General features: G+C 37.8%; 1 protein-coding gene across 1 annotated transcript in view; it reads left to right on the top strand.

Moving 5' to 3' along the window:
- Positions 1-14497, top strand: part of LOC139782007 (uncharacterized) — a 63539-nt gene that overhangs the window by 21418 nt on the left and 27624 nt on the right. Inside the window, exon 3 of the mRNA XM_071720912.1 lies at positions 10181-10465. The gene's annotated coding sequence lies outside the window, so the exon portion shown is untranslated. The remainder of the gene's footprint in view (positions 1-10180; positions 10466-14497) is intronic.

Here is a 14497-nt window from a genome sequence, read left to right as displayed (position 1 = left end):
ATTCATAATTTAAAGTGTGAAGATATGCCGAAGAACACAGCAATCCTCTTGCGAGACTTACTCGGTCAGTTCGTTGACCTATTAATTCTCTGTTGAAAGGAGGGTTCGTATGTGTACTGAGTGCGGCGACGCCTCCGATATCGAAAACGTGACCGGCTTCGCCTTTTCGAACCTAAACATCTCACAGAAAACACTTACGTGGCTCTCCAGCACCGTCGGTTGTAACAAAACGAATGACGCCATCGACCGTGTCGGAGCTAACTGCTTAACGACGTTTCGATAAACTTTCCGGTGGGACTGAAAATTCCGCGTCGCCTTCGCCAGTATTTCCCTCGCCCTGGTGCTGCGATAAATTTCGGCTTGCATGATACATAATAAAAGTAACGTCAGCCGCGGTAACGAGTGTGGAATGTGTAAAAATAGATCTGTGGCGCAACGAATGTCAGGATGTTTTTGCTTTTACGACCATAAAAACACGTCTGTGGCGTAACAAAGCGCGAAATATATCTCAGTATATTTCTAAAGAAACGTTGTAGATAGAACGTAATTTAAAAAAAAAATATTAAAATAAAAATTATCATCTCTGTTATATGAGTATATGCTATATAAAAATATAACGGCAAAGATAATCTTTTAAGATAATCTTAAAATAGAAATAGTCAATTAAATAATATTTTTCCGTCCAATTACGTTATGTAAAAAGCTATTTTCATGAGAAAATTTTATTTTAAGTTACTATATAACATAAAATTACAGAAAGGTACTACATATTCCCGGATATAGTGTGTTTTTTTTGTGAGATTCCCACGGGACGGGGAACTGACAAAAGTCTGTCGCGCCAATGGTAAGTACAAAATTAAGGGTCTCGTCCCGAGATGTTCGGTAAAGGGGATACGCTCCTATGGTCTCCCGGGGCGCATCTCCTTGGAAAGGTTCCTAGTTCACGTGCTGGATGCGCTAACACTAACTGCTGAATGTACCCCTCGCATGCCTAGCCGCGGATCCGCTCATGTATATTCTATTCGCAGTTGCACGCACCCCATAAAGAGAAAACAACGATCTCCACCTAGTGTATGACTTTCCGTTCCGCAATAAGCAGCGTGTCCTTTATCACGCGGCTGTATGTGTGAGCGGCCCTTATGTCCCGGCGTATGTGACGAAAATTTCAATATCCGGCAGAGAGGCACAAAAGTAGGCGGAAAAGTTGAAATAAAGCGAAGTGGGTTACTGCGAGATACGAAAGAAGGAATCAAGCGGAATCTTTGGCATTTTTATCATCTATCTTTATCGTAAATTTCCATTCTTTTCTCTTTCATGAATATCTTAGTCAGATGATAGGACGTTATACGTGAAATAAGCTTACATTCTTTTCATTTTCCAGAACGTGAATAAGCACGTGCTATTTGTCATTCATTCCTTGTGATATTAATTTGACACAAAAACAGACAGGGAAAGGAAGTACAAATTTACGATATATTCTCAGCTAAAAATATGAAATGTATAATATATATAAATATGCGATCCATTTTGCTTGCTACGAGTGACAATGATATTTGGAGCGAGACATGAATGTGTCTTTTAATTTCTATATTAATTCCGCAAAATCTGCCATAGTATTTTTCATTCAGCTTGGAACTAATCTATTTTTAGTAAAAATTTGATTAAATATCATCTTCATTTATTCAGCTTGACTTAAAATTCTAATCAAGTATCCGCTGATAAGCCGCTTAATAAAATAGAAAAGAAAATCTTGTTTATTTGATTTATGAGGCTTCGTTGGTTATTAATTAATGTTTTAGAAACTATATAATTCCACAACTTTTTTTACTACGGAATTGAAGTTATCTCGCTGCGACTTCACGCCTTTTTACGACACAGCGCGTTCGCATTTTCTTATAAGCGAGACCTTATAACGAGAAGCGCAATATTTTACCAACCAGACGTTAAGTCGCGAGAACAGTTGCAATAAAGAGATTCATAGGCTGAGGTATGAAAAAAAATACGCCGAAAATGTGCGAGGAAGAATGTGCCGGGATTTCCGTCTACTCAGACATCGTAGATCGTTGCTATATATATTTCATAAAAATCTGTTTATATTATACAATTTTGATGGAATATATTAACAGTGTCAATTTAATTTTCCATTGGTTACAATCTTGCAGAATACAAAATCAGTTAGAATAAATGTTGTTTCCGTCGTTATATTTATATAAATATCACTATACTATAGCAATCAACATATATATTTTAGCAAATTTTAATTAAAATTTGTATTATATGTCTGGTATTGCAACATATTTATTAAATTATGATTAATATCTTTTTTTATTAAGTTTTTCATATAAATCAAACAGAATTATAATCCTTATCTCATAGCAAGTAATATGTTACATTAATGAGTCCACGAGGCGTAAAATTATTCTGAAGTTATTCGTCGGTCTTATCGACTTAAAAGACATATAACACGTCAAATATTTAATAACGGTGAGATTAGTTAGCCTTGACCTTACTATTTGTGTTTGCACGCTGATTCGTATACAATGCCGTCGCACGCCGTATTGTCATTTGCGTAGCGAGACTCGAGCGAGCAAGCATGGGTCGATCGCTCCAGCTCCGCGTGTCGTCGTTACTACCTTTCGAAACGCGATTGCGATGAGTTGTCAGAAACGCCTAAACTTTGTTGTTCCATATCATTATTAAAATTAAATTGTCAACACGCTATCATTTAACTTCCGCGGTTAATAACTCGTGAGTGATGGCTACTTATTCAAAATAGATATTTCACGTGAATTACTTTTTCAGAAAGGAAATAAGAGAGGAATGGGAAGTAATAAATTATAAATAATTTACTGGGACATTTATTGCGAAGAGTTCTCTCCTTTTTTTATCACATTTGGATTCGACATCGCGTTTCGAAAATTAGAGTGACAGATGAAACTCAAAAAGCAGAGGATTCTAATGAATCGCCATGTGTGTGTACAAACGACGAGTTTGTATAGTCAGCGGACAGATATTAAACTACGGAGTTAATTACGGTTTATATATTCTCGCATCGCGACATGTATTTCGTATCGTCTTTTGAACGTTTCGCCCATTGAAGTGTAATTTGCATACTTTTTAATTAAAAGTGCGGAGCAATTCATGAGCCATTCGAGTAATTCTAGTAATGAGAAGCCCTAATAAACGACCGTTTGTTAATAATTAATCTAAAAAACAGAATCTTTGGCATACATTTATCTTACAGTAAGTTAAATATTTCATAGAAACAGAAGCATGAAATGCGAGGTACCTACTTATTTTTGTACGACGTATGACCGTTGTATATAGTTATTTCGCAATATGTTATACATACACAAAATTACTTCATGATATGAAGTATTTTCTAAAAGCGAGTGATTGGTATACGGCCTTTGTTTATTTGATAGTGGCACATTACGGTATATACCAAGTCCGCCATGCTCAGTATTGTTATTCAATGAAACTGAATTAAATAGCAGCTCGAGATGCCATCATGATAAATGCTCACGCGTATATGCTGAAATGTCATAAATAATTAATTTGTTAGTCCATATTAGTAATTAATACTTACAATTAGCGTCTCGTAAACTTATCACAACTATACATAATTTGTCGAAGTTGATATGTCGCACTGTTTGTTTAATTAAGATAGGAATCGAAATGGAAATTGCAGATAGTTTCATGATATTACGAGCGATAATTACTTCTTCGATATTCAGAATAGATTGCAATATTTAATTTTGACAGTAATAGATTTACGGATGGTTCAATATAAAATTCTTAATTAGCTAGCTATTAACTTAATTTATTGACTGAGCGGAATGGATCAACTTCGAGTCGCGCTGTCTCGCGACGCGTAAAAGTAATACATAAGTCATAATTAACTCCACGTTTTAATGTTTGCCGTGTACAAATTCATTATTTGTATTTACAGTGATTTATTAAAACTTTCTACTTTCCGAGATTCATCTATTTTCGAGACATCGGGAGATATTCCGAGCAAATCATAGCTTCGTACGATTTTATTTTTCTCGTATTTTTCTTCTGTCACAACGTCATAAAGTGCGCATCGCGAATGTCCGTGTAAGGTATCGTGCGATTATCGTATGTAATTAGTACGCGCGCGATCATAATTTATTGTCGGTGTGCGAGTGCAACGAAGAAACGTGAGAGGAGAGTAAGCAAAATTTGTTATTTATTTGTTATTTATTACCTGGAGCGAGGAATTAATTCCCGTGGTAGTCATGTGGCACATTTTATGCGCGTTTAAGATTTATAATTCTTTGAATTCTTTATATAAGAATTGGAGATTTTAATTAATTAAATTTTTTATGAAAGTTTATATACTTAAGAATTAAAGGTTTTTGTTGGAAATTGTATTTTATTGAATATCTTCTTATTTAAAACAAACGAATAAATTATTGAATATCTGCTTATTTAAAACAGACGAATAAAACATTCAATGCGCACGGAATAGAATACTTTTTTATATAATCCTCTTCTAAAAAGGTAATAATAAATTATAAATTCATGCAATACGTATTTTTATAAAATTATTATATGTAAAAATAAAATTACAAATAAAAATATATCCTGAAATCCGATAATAATAAATAATACGGAAAGGGTTTAACATTTGTTATTAAGAAATATTATATGTAGGATCCATCGTTTATAAAATTCGCAAATACATATAATGATGAATTAATGATCCGTCCTATATTTTTTTACATTATTGAATTTAGTTTAATCGCTTTTTTCTTCTCATCAAGTAAAAGAACGGGAAGAAGGACAAATAATCTTACTTAAAACGAGATAACAGTGAATTGTCTTTCGCGAAATCGTTCGTAAGATTTATGAATTGAGAAACATCGCCGTGGTGCAATCGCATCGCGTTACGGCCCGATCGATTTTTCCAATACGAGAATATCGTTCCCGGGGGTTGCGCCACGGGAACAGTCGTATTTAATGAGCACTCGAGTACTCGCGTAAAATCGAGTCACCGTTCTTCATCCGCGAACTTCTCCGATATCGCCGCCAATTTCGATGCTTCTGGCGTTAATAAAGTTCCGACCAATTAGCTACGCGCTCATTAAGGAGGACTGGCACCAGTGAGCGGTGCGCAAGGGTCAGGTTTGCTTTGTGCGTGAATTGAGAAGGAAGTAGAAGGAGAACGATGAGACACGAGAAGTAGATAAGGAAGGATGGAGAGAAGAAAAGAGGAAGCAGGCGGACCTCGCAATAAGTAGCTTAATTTTCTTAATTAACATCAGTCTATCGTCCGGACCATCGCGCGATTTCGAGCGATTCGTCGTAGCTCTTTCATGCTCAAAACCGTCGGACATTGCGAGTGTAAATAAAAAATACGTTTTCTATGCGTTCTGCGCGGATAAATCGAAAGCGATATAACATCGATTGATTCAGATTTCGACGTGAAACACGTCGAAGAACAGTCTCTAAACGTGAGTTCTATCGACAACCTTGTTTAATCGAATATAGTTAGCAAATATTAATCTTGTTGCTCGATATTGTAGCGCTTATCTGTGATACAGATAGAGAAAGACAATTTCGTTAATGCAGTTAGGACTGATTGATGTTGGCTGGCGGAATCCACTAAATTAAATGACTTCATGTTTATTCATGACGGCCGAAATCCTAGGATCGGCCTAAAATGCATTTTCTCATGTCTATAATTCTCGGAACTTGGACTTGTACTGTTCTCAGAATCCCTGGCTTTCGAGCGACGATTATTGTACAAACATCGCGCATATGCATATGTCGCGTCGGCTAGACTCTCAGTGCTATATAATATATCTTATCGTCATAGCTTGAAATAGAACGACTCAAATGGGGCATTTCGCGAATTTGTATAACAAAGAAACACGCCTTATATCCTTGAAAAATATATCTCTTTGTTCATCTCATTGTTAATTTAATAACTAAGCTAAAAAAATTGATTAAGGAAAAGGTATCCGATTAAAAGGAAAAAGGAAATTTTCATATAATTACCGAAAATGTTTTAATATATTAAATATATGAAATGTATTACATATATTAAATATATTAAATATATTAATTATTCTAATATGTTAAAAATTGATAAAATTAAACATTGTGAAGTCTAGCACTAATGTGATAGGTTATCTAAAAATAAATATGATATATTTAAATACACAGTTATCAATTATATTCTTCGAATATTCAGTCTATAGTCAGTGACTTTATAAACGTTTGCCTTTATTTCCGAAACTCTAAAGTTCGCATTAAAAGCGAGAGTCTAAGCGCCTGCCTTATGTTAGATCCGATCCTGGTGGTTGTCGCATCCGCCGTTGATTATTTCGTTTCCGTTTATTTCTGTCCGCCCTTTTTCATACGCGATTATATACTCACATGTTGTGCACGAAGTGTGCATCTAAAGCGAGGGGGGTGCAAGAGAGATGCAGACGGCGCGGCGATTATTACAGGGTTAATGAGAGAAGTGGTAATTGGTTGCGGCGAGCCGCCCATGCCGACCAGCCACCGCCGATCGTTCGCTACACTTGCTAGCCCTGGGCACTGATCGTCACGTTCAATTTGAGAGCAAGCGAGGGCGAGAGAGACACGCGTGCAGAATGAGAAAGAGAGAGAGAGCTCGCGTATTTGTCTCTGCGTATACAGGGTAATTGTCGGAAAATACGATGACGTGGCGACAACCCCCCACCAGGTCAGGGACGCACGCTGGAGCCGGCCAGGTTCTCCGTCCTAATACGAAAATGATAGTCACTTAACGTTAAAGTAACATTTCAACGTTCAATTAGTCATAAATGAGGAAATATTAACCGTAAAAATGAGTAATGAGTAACGATAATTAGTTTATATTGTAATCTTTTATGCGATTAATTTTTTATTATTTTACGTATGTTAATGGCTGCAATTGATAGAGGCAGTAATATGATTAACGTGAATTTTCAGATACAAAGAATTTAGATAAAAATAGCTCTAATGGTCTTGTCAATTGAATACTAATCTGAATTTGTATGAATTTGTATCTCATATTCTAGAGTACTATCTATTTGTACTATCTATTTTGCTTACTATTATCTTTATTTTGAAAACATTAAAAATGTTGCGAATTATATTAATGTAACACTTACGATTTTAACCAACAAGAATTAATTCTGATGCTTTTATTCGTGAAATTATTTTCCTTCCTGAATTCGAGCATATTTCACCCGACCGAGGTGTGATATTTCTCCGCGTTGCTTGGAGCTCTAATTTCGTAACGTTGTTCATTTCAGGGTTAAGGGCTCTCGCGCTCGCTTCTCTTCGGGAGAACATCACTCTGACGGTTAATGAGGCGTAGAGAATATACACGAGAGCGATCGATGACACGTTGAACTTGTTACGCGTCGCCGACATATGTGTGTGTGTGTGATTTTATTAAAGAGCCGGCGACACGCGTTTTAAGGCGATAACGGACTTTTTGTGTAATTCATGATTAATCGGATTAATGAGGGAACGGTAATTGGCTGCGGCGAGCTCGCGTCCCGGCCACATTCTCCCTCTCTCTGGACCGCATCCCCTTATAAAGCCTGGATACATGGCGCCGCGTATATGCCGGCGTTGCCGGCAACATGACGAACAACGTCGGGTCATCAATTTATTGCGTGACGCCAATTTCGCGAGTTGCGCGAGCAATCGCTTGGCGTTTCGCGCCTCGTATTATCGGATCGCGCATCATACGCGTCAGCGACATTAAACATAACGTTAAGACCGCTTAGCCGGGGGGTCGTTTTGGATAATGGACACGGGATTTGCCTGCCTTCGTTTTTCACGTATGCGGCGCGAGCCGTTAAGTGGATCGCATTTGAGTTTTCGTATAATTTTAGTCATCGTCAAATCTGATTGCATCCGACGAACGCATTTCGCGCCATTCCACTTCAATTTATCTCTAAACTCTATAATATATATTTGAATTTACTTTACTTTCATTTAATATAATGATATTATAATTTCATGAATAATTTTTAAATATTATTCATATTTTAAAAATAATATCAGGTAAATAGGAAATACTATTTTTTCATGTATGATACGTGAATATATCATAATTAATTATTGTACATGTCTAAAAATCTCAAGATATATTGTTTGCGTCGATGTCGATTTATAGCGATAACCAAATTTTCAAAGTGGAATTGTTATTCAAAACAGGAAGTTCCTGTTTTAGAATAGTAACCTCCTAGCACAAACTCGATAAAATCCAAGTCTATATGTGAAGCTCGATGCGGAATATAGAGCGATTTATTAACTTGCACGACCAGACATTTGACATATCCTGGTTAGGAAAAAGTAAACCAGATACCACACTATCTCTGGTCCCTATCCCTTTCTGATAAATGCCTGTACAGATAGGATGGGAAAACCACGAGTTTGTATATCCATAACTGATATCGACACTGATAGTGATACGTGTCAAGATCTGCCAGCTGCAAACTGAATAAAAGCATGTCGCGCACAGCTCAACTGAAGTGCATCCGGTGCATCTATCGGGACGCATCGCGTTGAAACGAGGATTGATATGTAACATAGGTCCGATTTCGTCGGGGCTCACTGAGGCGCGACGTTAAGACGATAATAGAATTTTCATGTAATCCTTAGTAATTCCCTTGCGGTCGCGCAGGAACCCACGACGTGGACTCCCTTGGCGAATGCCCACCTCTCGGGACATATGAGCAGGAAAAGTGCTCATTGTTCCCCCTCTCTGTCTGTCACGCGACGCTTCTTGTACCCGCTTTTTAAATTCCCTCGAGGGTTAATTGCCCGATGTTTTGACGCGCGAGTTATCCGCAAAAGGTTTTTATGGCTGGCCACAGTCACTAGCGGCGAGCTCGAAGTGCTCGAACTATTTTGCTGTCCGCCGTTTCGTGAGATTGCACAAACTCGAGAATTTGCATGGACAAAAGCGAGAAAATCAAATTTTTAGAAGTAAGAATTTATCTGTATTATTCTGTTATACATCGATTACAAAACTGAAAGATTTTTTATTATATAGCGTGAGTTTTAGGATTGCTTTTTTCGGACTAAGCACTTATTAGATTTATGATTATTATTATTTCGAGTATAGAAACTTTTAGTTTTTTACATTCAATGTTAGTTATATATTTTTTTAAATCTACTTTTATAGTTAATATAAAATATTTTTGGTAATCCAATTATCAAGATTTTGTGTATATATAATTTAAGTAAAAAAAGTTCTTAATAATTTTGTCTCAGAAATTTAGCTTGTTAAAGACAACTTACAGTTGTATACAATTCAAAAACTGTCTTATTTTACCGATATTTAATATTTTTGTTTAAATTGTTTGCTAATTAACCGGAAAATCTATTATTAAAACTACCGCTGCGCGCTGGATAATTCTAAAATAGCCTTTATGTACCAACAGTCGTGTATGGTCGATTGCGGTGACATATTTCGCAAATTATTCAGTGGATTATTATTTCGCAACGCAGCATGTAAGCGGATTTATTAATACGTTTAATATGTCTACCAATTCATCAGGTTTGTGATGGTAATATCATCACCATGATACACTGTATCATACCGCGACGTATGTGCTTACAGAAGCGGTCAGTATTTACGCAATGCAATTCTATGTTGTTTTAATTAATGCGTCTCGTCCGCTTTGATGCACTGCGCGGAAGATTGCGCGTCTCTCTTCCTCTCATTCTCTTTCGTTCGATAAATTTATATATGTGTGTAAGCTATTTTCGGCTGATGTACGGTGATAAATTGGATCAAAACCGGGATTGAACGATGAGGTCCTCTGCATACAGTTTTCATATCATGTCGGTGGAAAAATGCTAATCAGTGTATTAATTCGTGCAACATAATATACTATCGATATAATATAAGGTAATAAATTGTTGCTCTTGATTATTGTTTGGAATTCAAACTTCCTTTTTAAACAACTAAATTTTATGCAAGCACACTGATTGCGTTTCTTTATTAATCTCTTCATTCCAATCGCCGTAATCATTAATTTAAATATCCATTTTGTTATAATTATTACATATTAAAAATAAAATCGAGACTTTTTTCATAAAATAGCTCACAATTTGCAACGCTCTCCTCCCTCTCCGCGTTACTTTAATTAATCCTTCCACTATTTTAAATTTCCAGAAGGGGAGTCGCCAAAGCTAATCAAAGGAGCACGATGAAGCGGAGGAAGCGTATGTCAGCCTCTCGCCTGACGCGAGATAATAAACCGAATCGATCCCCCCTGCGAAGTCGCAAGAAAACTCCAGCGCGGGGCGGAAACTCGTGATTTCTGACTTCACGTGCTGCTTTTCTCATCGCTCTCACGCGCCCGGCAATCTGTACCTTACGGAGGGTTACCTTCCCGCAGTCATCTCTTCGAAAAACGCACGACTACTCCAATTGCACTCTCACCGTGCGCAACAGAGGGTGAGTACGTGCACGGGCAGGGATGCAAGTGCTCCGGCGAGCAACGACCTTGGTGCGCGGGGCTCGTGCCGCGCGCGCGTTCTTATAATGTTTTTCCAGAATAAATGGGCTTTCCGCTGGGCGCGGCGGTGGCGTTGGTTCCATGGGGTTCCCCGTAACCATGGCAACCCCGTAACGCCATTAAGCGGGCACGGGGTTTCTCTACCCGGCGCGGAGGGTATCTCCGGCAGGAGCAGGAGACGAGAGAAGGCCGTAACACACCGCCCGCGCCGTCACCCTCCCTCGCTCCCGTTCGACTATCCGAACTCGTTCCTCTCCTCGTCCGTTCCTCAAGTTCTGGAAGACCACGGCGCGCGCGGGAGTGAGAGCGGGAAGGAGGAAAACCCCATAAAAATAAATAACTCGCGAGTAGTAGCGGTATAAAGGTGATACGCTGCTTTCCCCCCCGGTTTCAGCCTCTCGTCGTCGACGCGATCCACCAGCCTAAAATACTATACGCCCAACAAGTCGAGTAACACGCTATATTGTATTACACTGTCATTTGCTAAATGTGCGTAAAGCTATTAGGGACGATTAGGGCGATTGCGTCAAAAGAACGATTTTATGGCGCTAAATCTGATAGTTGTCGTAAATTTATTATGATAGCTATATAATATATAAAATATTACGGTACATTACTCTAATATTGCAATTACTCAAATTCTAACTGTTCAAATATCCATAGAAAAACCTCTTTTAGCTAAATCGCATTGGTTTTTATACATGCATGGATATATGTATTTGTAGATTTTATGAGAGCAATCATTTTTCTCATATTTGAAATTTTGTAGCATATTCAAAATCTATGTGATGTAGTAATGGTAGTTGAACTTGTTTAGTGAATACGTTTATATTTAGTTTAGACCAAAATCGACCAGCCGACTCGTTGCCGCGGGGAAACCTCGTCTCTACGCCACCCCCGCCGGGCTTTAGTAATGTGATAGCGGGTTGTATACGCACAACGGATATATATAAAACGGGAGTAATACGAAGCGAGTATACCCTGACTTCTGCTGTTACGTGGGTGGATGCCCTTATTAAAACGACCCGGTGACGCGTTGTCGCATGAGCTGTATATACGCAAGATTCGCCTGGAAATTTATGATTCGCTGCGGCTTATTTGTCCACGAACTTTTGTGGCACTCGCTTCAATTGACGATCGATGAATCGTATACCGGCAAAACAAACGAAAAATTTCGTTACAGAGCTAACGAAATTTGTATTATAATAAAATTTTATTGAATTGTCCTGATTCCAACTCGTATTTACCGTACAGGAAATTCATCATGATGAAATTTTCACACAATGCATTCGGCGTGACAATGGGCCGTGAGTTACATCATGAAAAGATTCCACTACAATTCACGTGCGTAATTTATTTCATGATAACGAGAAATTCGGGACGCCTAATCATTTAATTTTGGGCAGTTGTGCGCGTTCGATCAGCTCTACGATGAGAGCATTTATTTTCCAAGGAAGGGAAAAAGGGGAAAGGCAAAATGAAAGGAAATCGATAGAACAATTATGAAAGTTTTGCTGCGTGAATCGCGGCTTCGGGCCGGACGCGCTGGTTTTTAATCTCGGTTACAGTTTTAAATCGTGCCTGAATAAAACAACAGATTTTTCAGTTTTTCGGCGAAAATTAACCGAGACCCGCAAACAATTTAGAACAGAGAGGACGCGACATGCTTTTAACATTTTATAACGTTTCGCGATGATAATGGAATGGTTCCATTCCGCTTTCGCGCTCGTATTTGCATTAATAACGCGAAATTATTCGCCTCGGTGAGGCATTTTAAGGAATTAGCAATTTATTTTGCACTCGCACGTTTTCCGAAATTTACGCGTTTTCATAATTAGTGTTGAGTTAATATTGCATTGCTGCACATTCTTGTGCATTCATATAGTCGTATAATGAGCGATTAAGAGAAAGAACAGATCTCAACAAAATTACTAATTTCACCTTTTTTGAATTACAAACGTTATGACACTTTCGCCAACGTTTTTTCTGAAAGTAAATTATCGGATTGTCCAGATAATAAAGGTTGTGTAGTTCTTATTCTGAATACTAATATAAGCAAAACAAGTATTTGCTTCAAATTTCATGCTAGTCGCAGTCATATCTGCAATAATAATTTCTATGTATTCCACTAATTGGCATGATTTAAAAGAATTATTATGCAAATTAGCGAAACGTATACATTTCAAATTAATACGCAATAATCCATTGTTGTATGCACATTCTATTTATCCATTTAAATAATCAAAATCTACATAAGACCTCGCTGTTATTAATCCAGTATTTACAAGTTCAATTTAAATACATAAACTTCATGAAATTTTAAATAGCGCATATCAATATTCACAATTATATGCACTGCGCGCACCAAATGTGTGCTCTCTAAATTTGTATAATGTCTGCCGTTATTTTCCATGCTTTTACAACTTTATGAAAAATGCGTAAAATTTATCACCCGCAATTATTCGTTTCCCCATCGTTCAACGACGACATTTCGACGGACTTTCGCTAATTTCATCCCGCCGCTCGTTCCCAAGTCGAGACAATGTATTCGATGATCGTTAAAGGACAACAAAGGGGAGGCAGGGACCGCGCCGGGGATTCGATAGAACAATTACAAAAGTTTCGTTTACTTGGGCGCCCTATGGAACCGCTCCCCGAGAACACGGTGCGATAGTAGTTAAGTAGGTCGATGGTGATAAATTTGATCTGTCCTCCATATACGGAAGCGGAGCCACCGAAATTCCGTTGGTTATCTGGCCGCTGCCGGTTATCCGTCGAATAATCTCGGCGCGCATAAATCGCCTTTGCCCATTCTCGCTTAATGGCTGCATCGTCGTGCAACACCCTAGGAAACAAATTAAGTGCCACGCGTACGTCCGTCTTCTCGTCTTTCCTTCTCCCTTCGTCTCATTCTTTTTCTGCGTCACTCTGTGACGCATCCGCGAAAGAAACGAACCGGAACAAGCTCTTAGCGACACGTGAGCCCCTTAGTTCCAAAGTGTTTGAAGTCCAGCTCGGTAATCTTGAGTACACTAGAAATGCATTTCAAAAAGCTTCTATACGATCTATTATGCATCCTACTTTATCACTAATTTTCTAGTGTGCGAGATGTCTATTGAAAAATATTCTAAGAATTTTGAATAAATTTTAAGCCAGTTTCTTTTTAGCAAAAATTTCCAGACACGTTTATGTATTTTAGGTCGAAAATGATAATTTTACTTAATGATCGGGAATAAAACTGAGTGATAAAAGTTTCAAAAGTTTTCCAAATCGATGTGCTTTAAAGAAAAATTAATTTCAGCTCTATATATTATTCTTTTTACAAATCTCACTTTATTTCCATGTAACATGATTTCTTATAAGTTCCTGTCTAAAATTTTTATTTTACGAAAAAATCGTACAAATTCGTTTACGCTTAATCGGTTCATGCGCGCAATTTGCGCTATTTCTGTCGAGCTACGACGTTGTCACGACAGGATTCCGAACGGCAAATCGATACTCGCCGTTTGCTATTTAAAGTTTCCTCTCGGCGAGAATCTTCGGCGGCGACACGCTCTTTGGAAAAATCTGAGCACGTTAAGCACGTAAAACGACGATCCTCGGCAGCGGAAGCCATATTTTATAGTTAGTAAATTCTATGGTAATGACGTCGCTGTACTGAGCACGAGGGCTTGAAATTTATTCATACTAAGTAGATAACAGGATTTTCACGGTTCTCCGTACTGGTAAGAAGATAGTGACGTCGTGGAACTTCGGTAGGCCCGCTATTGAATTGCCACTCAATATTGCCCTGTTAATAAGTATTATAGAATCTTGACAAGTCTGATTTCTCATGTTGTCGTAAATTACGCGGTTCGAGATAATGGTACATTACAAATTCATATGGAACAAGCTATTTTGATGAACGTTTTCAAGTTTTCAAAATCAGGTGACATTATAAATATAGTTCTGGTTTTATTGATTTCTATAAC

Source organism: Temnothorax nylanderi, unplaced genomic scaffold (assembly GCF_030848795.1).
Source record: "Temnothorax nylanderi isolate EJ_2023f unplaced genomic scaffold, tnyl_v1.0 TNYL_tig0007_pilon, whole genome shotgun sequence".
Classification (NCBI taxonomy): domain Eukaryota; kingdom Metazoa; phylum Arthropoda; class Insecta; order Hymenoptera; family Formicidae; genus Temnothorax; species Temnothorax nylanderi.
The sequence above is the reverse complement of the archived record's forward strand: the minus strand, read 5'-3'. Positions and strand labels throughout refer to the sequence as shown.